General features: G+C 42.0%; 1 long non-coding RNA gene across 1 annotated transcript; it reads left to right on the forward strand.

Moving 5' to 3' along the window:
* Positions 1 to 1,953: 1,953 nt before the first annotated feature.
* On the forward strand, positions 1,954 to 2,323 carry LOC144538410 (uncharacterized). The gene is made up of 2 exons (XR_013504275.1): positions 1,954 to 1,992; positions 2,051 to 2,323. It is a non-coding gene; the product is annotated as an uncharacterized LOC144538410 (long non-coding RNA).
* Positions 2,324 to 7,915: the final 5,592 nt, after the last annotated feature.

Raw genomic sequence — 7,915 nt, forward strand, 5'->3', positions numbered from 1 at the left:
AAGGAACACTATGAATGTGTGGTATGTGTGTGTGTGTGTGTGAGAGAGTGTGTGTATGTAAAGCAGGATATCGCTAGAAAAGAGCAAGAAAGAGTTGACTTTCCCCAGCATAAATAAAGGTTAATAGATAGATAGACAATTTTATGCTATTGGCTAAATGACCCACTTAGTTTGGTGTCATATATTGCAGGTTGTTTTTGGAGTATTCTCACCCATGCTTTGGCTTCTTGCAGCCAACTTCTAATAAAAACACATGATGTATGATGTCCCTTTTGGCTGGAAACAGCTCATTGGTCACTACAGCTCCGGAAACCTCATGGAAAAACAATATCTAATTTACAAATGTGTGAGCTGGAAGAGACCTCCCCAGCAGTTTCAGGTGGTGGAAACAATGCAAATTATGCTTATGTTTCATATTTTAGGCACCTTTGCGCGTCGTCAGCTCCAAAAGACAGAAAAGATCTAACGTTGGTGAGTCCAGCTTTCTCTGCTGCTGTTTAGGAGACATTTTGGATTTCACTCTGAAGTTTCAATTCGTCACTGTGGTGGCTGCAGCCCCACTTTGTGACTTAGACGGATAAAATGTGTGTATTTTTACATAAACATGTTGCCTAGTGCAGCTCTGACTGATGTCACCAGTGTCACTCGAAGGCACCAGATATCAGAAGCACAAGTAAAAGCTAATCACAAGTGACACCCGTCCCAAACCCGTCCCACACAGCAGATATGTCCACAGGATGAAATTCTTTATTTAACATTAAACATTAGCACACACACACACACACACACACACACTTCCAGACAGTTCAGGCTGAGGCCTTGAGGGTCTGATCAAGACAATACCGTACATGAGTCTCTTCAATGACAAGGATCTCCTCAAGACTTTTGTTTCCAATTACGCTTTAAGTTTCCACAAAAATACCGCACAATCCCACATTTTTAAATGCCTAGGCAGCAACACATTAACTTGACACACACTTCAACATGCAAAAATGTGAGGTTTTCATCCCACTAGGACATACTTACACCTGTAGCGGTCAGATGTTACCATTCGCCCTAATAAGGCACGCTGAGACATTAATTACCTCCACCAAGACAGTTATGTTTTCACCCCTGTTAGTTTGTTGTCTGTCTGTCTGTCAGCAGGATATCTCAAAAACCTACGAACAGATTTCCATAAAGCTTGGTGGACAGATGGGCCACAGAAGGGGGGCCAAGGAACAATTCATTTGATTTTGGCGGTGATCCGGATCTGGGATTTCCACCTTTAGACGATTATTGTTTTTTTTTTAGCCATAACTATGAAACTAATGGAGATAGAGACTTGATTCCAAATCCGAAGTGGATGTTTGCAGGTTCATGAAATCACTTTAAGTTAAGTGATCGAAATGATGTCCACCAGAATTACTAAGATCCATACTTTTATTGATCAGCTACATAATAACAGCACATGTTCTCAGCCGACTTTTTAGGTGCACAACTGGTGGCAGTCGAACAGAGCGAACCAGACGAAGCAGCGGCATGAGAAGCACGCCATTCGCTCTTTGGTTTTATTATTATTATGATGTAGCCGATCAATAAAAGTGTCGATCTAAGTAATTCTGGTGTGCGCTGGAGTATTAATTATTTGACTGAGATTCCTCCATTTATAATAGGAATGATGTATGCAGTAGATGGAGACATTTTATACATGTATGCACCTGTGGCTTCGTTGCGTCTGCACGCTGTATATCATGAGGCCTTGAGGCTTGTTACAAACTGTAAATCTCTAACTCATCACTGTGCTCTCTATCGGAAAGTGGGTTGGCCATCCCTGACTTTACGTAGGCTGAGTCACTGGTATATTTTTATTTATAAGGCGATACTGAAACAACTCCCATTTTATTTATGTACATACATTGTCCAGCAGACGAACAAAAATTGCCGTTTACGCTCACAAAACTTGTTTGTACTGAACGTAAAAAAAGCTCGTACAGAGTTTGGTAAAAAGGCGTTTCAGTTCTCAGCCCCTATGGCGTGGAATGAGCTCCAGAAGGACCTGAAATTACAGGAGCTGGTCTCATTGAATGTTTTTAAAACAATGGTTAAAGGTAGGGAGGATGGTGAAAATTGTAATTGTTTTTCCTCATAGTTTAAATTGCTTTTATATGAAACATTGAATGTTTGTTGATCATGTATAATGCTGTAATGTGATGAGATGTTTGTTGTGGCGTCTGTAACTTTGTGCTGCTTTTCTTGGCCAGGTCCCTCTTGAAAAAGAGATTCTTAATCTCAATGAGGCTAACCTGGATAAATAAAGGTTAAATAAAAAAAAGAAATAAAATGTGTTTGGGTGTAACAGCAAGCTGGAGATTTGTTGGCAGAGGTTTGCGCTCTCTGACTGCCTTCTAGTTTTATATCAAGATGTTGAGGATCATTACTGGATCACAAACTGTTCTGCTGTCAGCAGCATTAGTGATATTCTGGTGATGTGATTTGGATTTGCAGCTGAGCGGACGCTTGTCAGCGGACACATAAATCATCTGAACCCACTGACAGGGAAGTTGTCATGTCAGCCCAGTAGTTTTCCTCTCCTCCTCCTCCTCCTCCTCTCCTCTTCTCTTTTCTCCTCCTTTCCTTGTCTCTCTCCTCTCCTCATCTCCTCTCTCTCTTCCCCCCTTTTTTCCTCTCCCCTATTCTTCTCCCCGCTTCTCCTTGCCTCCTTTCCTATCTCCACTCTTCTTCCTCTCCCCTCCTTTCCTCCCCTTTTGTCTCCTCTTGTTTCCTCTCCTCCTCTCCTTTCAACTCATCCCCTCCTTCCCTCTCTCCTCCCCTCCTTTCCTCATCTCGTTTACTTTCCTCGCCCGCTCTCTCTCTTCTCCTCTTGTTTCCTCTCGTCTTTTGACATCCTCTCTCCTCATCTTTTCTCCTTTCCTCTCCTCACCTAACCTCTTCTTTCCTTACCTTTCCTCCTGTTCTTTCCTCTCCTCTCCTCATTTCTTCTCCTCGTTTCCTCTCCTGTTTTTTCCTCTTCTACCTCCTGTAGTCTCCTCTCCTCTCTTGCTCTCCTCCCGCTCCTCCTCCTCCCGCTCCTCCTCCTCTCCTCCTCCTCCTCTCCTCCTCCTCCTCTCTCAGGATCAGTGTTTCGGTCCCATACAACTCTATTATGACAGTTGGCTTGGAGGAATTCAAAACAAGAACGCCTCGGGTCTTCTCAACGGGCGGACAACCTCCATGACACACACACACACACACACACACACACACACACACTTCCATATTTATACATGCACACAAGCACATAGTATAGACAGATATACACACACAAAAGACACAGACACACACACAGACAAAAACATACAACAGACATGCATGCTGCTCAAATGCATACGCAGGCATGCATGAGCACACACACACACACACACACACACCCAGACACACACAGACATGCATGCACCAGGACATACACACATACATGCATACATGAGCACACACACACACACACACACACACACACACACACACACAGCACCCTGAGCGGCCCCCACCTCTCCTGTTTTCATAACGCGGTGTAAAGGTTAAGTCCGGCTGTGCTTGTTTAACGTGCACACACACACACACACACACACACACACACACACACACACCGCTGCTGATGTGGAGAAAAACAAAAAGCCCTGCCGCTTCCCTTAACCCGCGGCAGGTGTAGGGGCGGGGCTATAGGGGGTGGATGTATGGGGCGAGAGGGGGCCGGAGGGGGCCAGAGCCCCGGGGCAGGGGGCAAAACACAGGGGGAATTTAGGGTATGTGAGTCCCAAGAGCCCCTAGTCAGGTCCACCAATCAGAAGTCATGTGACATTTTGCAAATTTTGTTTCTATTCAGACACACAAAATTCTCAAAAAGTACTTGATTTCTTCTAAATGAAACACACACACACACACACACACACACACACACACACACAATATACTGGTTGCATCAGTATACAGTGAAGTGAATGAGCATTATACTCCAGATGATATGAATTTTAAACATGTCTGTCTCACTGTATAATTACATCACAGACATTTACCTGATGCTCTTCATCTCTCTGCTGCACCGCTCACATGCAAACACCCTTTCCCTTTTTCTCTCTTTTCTGCCTTCTTTCTCATTAGTTTGTTTATTTCTTCCTTTCTTTTTGTTTTTTTCTATTTCTTCGCTTTGTTCTTTCAGTCTTTCTTTGCCCCTCTCTGTATTTTCTTCTTTCTGTCTTTCGGTCTCTCACAGCAGGTGTCTGGGACAGCTGTCGTCCCTTCAGAGGGGAACAGCCTGCAGCCAGCTCCCAGGTAACATGACACACACACACACACACACACACACACACACACACACACACACACACAGCATGGCTGATCTGTTTAACTGCAGTCAGCCTGGCACCTCGCACGCATACAACGCCACTCGGATACAAAAGAATGCGCACACACACACACACACACACACACACACACACACTAACACACACATGCATGCAAACAAATATACGCATATATGACTACAGGCACGGAACACACACACACACACGGCGATGACAAGCATGTGTTTTAATAGTTGAGAAACATAATCTTCACATTATTTGTGTCCACAAAACAAGTAATCTGCGTTTCAGAGTTCGAGAATAGAATAGAATGGAATGGAATAGAATAGAATAGAATAGAATAGAATAGAATGGAATAGAATAGAATAGAATAGAATAGAATAGAATAGAATAGAATGGAATAGAATAGAGCAGTGAGCATCACAGATGAAGAGCCGGTTTGGCTATTATGCATGCTGGAGGTATTTGTTTAAAGTTTAAACAGCACCCTGTGTGTGTGTGTGTGTGTGTGTGTGTGTGTGTGTGTGTGTGTCTTATGTATGCCTCTATATGCATGTGTGTCTATGTATATGTATATGTGTGTGTGTGTGTGTGTGTGTGTGGGCCACGTGTGTGCGTGCATGTATATTTGCCTGCATAAGTGTGTGTAAATTTCAGTGTGTGTGTGTGTTAACGTATGCGAGTTTTGTGTGCATGCATGTGTGTGAAGGTCACTGTGTGTGTGTGTGTGTGTGTGTGTGTGTGCGCGTGTCATTGTGCTCATGTGATACACTCTGCAAATAGCAGCAGGCCACAAAGGAGAGCGGACACCAGCGGCTGCTCCCTGCGGTATGATAGAAATACACACACACACACACACACACACACACACACACGCACACACACACACACACACACACAGTCATTCCCTGGCTGAAAATGATAATGCAACTGCCAGATGAAGCGAGGAGGTGAGGGGTGAAGATAATGGTGATGGAGGGAAAGAAAGAAAGACAGAAAGAGGGAAGAAAGAAGAAAATAAAGATAGATGGAAATGAAGTCAGAAAGAAAAAGAAAAACTAAAAAAGAAGATAAGAGGAAAGAGATAGAAAGAAAGAAATGAAGTCAGAAAGATCGAAAGAAATAAAAGTAGAAAGAGACAGAAAGAAAGAGGGAGAAAGAAAGGAAGGAAGGAAATAATGTAGAAAGAAAGGGGGAAAGCAAGAAAGATGGAAAGAAAGGCATTACTAAGAAAGACAGAAAGAAAGAGGGAAGAAAAATAAAGATCTAAAGAAAATTAAAAATGACAATCATGCAGACCAAAAGAAAGAAAGAAAGACAGAAAGAAAGAAGGAAGATGAAGAAAGATATAAAGAAAATAAAAATGACAATCATCCAAACATCATCCAAACAGAAAGAAAGACAGAAGAAAGAAAGAAAGAAAGAAAGAAAGAAAGAAAGAAAGAAAGAAGGAAGATGAAGAAAGATATAAAGAAAATAAAAATGACAATCATCCAAACATCATCCAAACAGAAAGAAAGAAAGAAAGAAGGAAAGAAGGAAAGAAAGAAAGAAAGACAGAAAGAAAGAAGGAAGATGAAGAAAGATATAAAGAAAATAAAAATGACAATCATCCAAACATCATCCAAACAGAAAGAAAGAAAGAAAGAAAGAAAGAAAGGAAGAAAGAAAGAAAGAAAGAAAGAAAGAAAGAAAGAAAGAAAGAAGAAAGAAAGAAAGAAAGAAAGAAGGGAAGAAAGAAAGAAAGAAAGACAGAAAGAAAGAAGGAAGATGAAGAAAGATATAAAGAAAATAAAAATGACAATCATCCAAACATCATCCAAACAGAAAGAAAGAAAGAAAGAAAGAAAGAAAGAAAGAAAGAAAGAGAGAGAGAGAGTGCAGCAGCAGAGCGAGGCCGCAGTGTGAAGTGAAGCAGGAACAAGGTTAGACCAGAATAGATCTGCTCCCTGAATCATTTATCAGCCGAGCTAACGCAGCGCTAACCGCTAACCGCTAACCGCTAGCTCTGCAGCAACAAGAGCCCGCCGCCGGACGCCCGCTGCCGGACGCCCGCCGCTCCACGCTTCCAACATGAAACATCCAGCGTGTTTACATGCACATTCATGTTCTGCATGTGAGCCGGATCCCGGCTGAGCTCTGAGCCGGGACCTGGGACTGTGGCGTGACTGCTGGTTAATATTCAGTTTAGTGAAAGCACCAATATTACTGTTAAAATGGAAGACTTTGATACTTTTCAAAGCCTACGGGATTATGAAAGTGTATTATTTTCTGTAAAGGATGGAGAAATTACCTTTGTGGATGTAATGGTTTAATCTATATTCATTGATTTATTTTTTTTGCGGTTGTCTTTGTTGTAAACAGTAAACTGTATACATGCAGATTCTAATGTGTTCATTTGTGGCGTGATATTTTGATGCTCGTGACTCCATGGCAACTCAACAATAAACAATATAATGGTGTTTACATGCCAGAATATATCAGTTAATATCAGAATATCCCAGCTAGCATTTATCAGTCACTCTGGAACGACAAAACAAATAAAGTGAAAACAGTAAACAGGTACAAACTGCTGGTATGATATGAGGAGGGGAACCAAAATGATGACCACAAATAAAGGGATGGAGATCTGGTGAAGGTTAAATATCGCTGGGGAAGCCACACACACACACACACACACACACACACACACCTCTCCACTGTGGTGACAATTATTACACACAAATATTTCAGCTGCATTGTTTTCATCAAGGCAATGTCACGGAGACGTTGGCTCATAATAAATGTCAGCAAATCCAGAGAAGAGCGTGCAACTTTTCCTTTTTGTATATTTAGGTAACAGTCTGTATATTGAGCGCGCATTCTGCTCCTCTGCCAGTGAGGGTTAAATTGTGCATTTTTAAGTCAGCATACTCGTTTAAACCTAATGGAACTTGGAACCTGGAATTATAATAGGGATGTGATCTAATGAGCGCAAGTTAATGATAAGATATGCTTTTCCTACACGTGTTAAGCGTGTTGCTGTTAACTTACCATGTGTTGAACAGTAAGACAAGCGTGTTGTTCCCAATCAGACATGCAGATGTATAGAAAATAACACGTCTTTTATCCCCCCCCCCCCACACACACACACACACACACACACACACACACACACACACACGCCTGTTCACGGCTGAGAGGTTTCTATTTCAGACCTCTAGCTGTAAGTCACTCCGAGGTTAAATGACTGTCAGCCTGGACTGTAGGAAGTTACACACTCACCATGGGAGGTGTGTGTGTGTGTGTGCGTGTGTGTGTGTGTGTGTGTGAGGGAGTTGCGTGTTATGTGGGAAGAGAGGTCCAGAGAGAGAGGAAAAACAGAGAGAAGTGGAGAGAGACTAATAATTTCTTTCTATGTCACTGATATAATAATAATGTTAATTGAATAATAATTTTTGACATTCATGCCAATAAATCAATTTTGAATTTCAATTGGAACTGAGAGAGAGAGAGACTAATAATTTCTCAGTGGGTTTTTAATATATTTATTCCACATTATACATCAGCCTATAAACTGCTTCCGCAATAGACCT

Source organism: Centroberyx gerrardi, unplaced genomic scaffold (assembly GCF_048128805.1).
Source record: "Centroberyx gerrardi isolate f3 unplaced genomic scaffold, fCenGer3.hap1.cur.20231027 Scaffold_154, whole genome shotgun sequence".
In the NCBI taxonomy this organism is placed as follows: Eukaryota; Metazoa; Chordata; class Actinopteri; order Beryciformes; family Berycidae; genus Centroberyx; species Centroberyx gerrardi.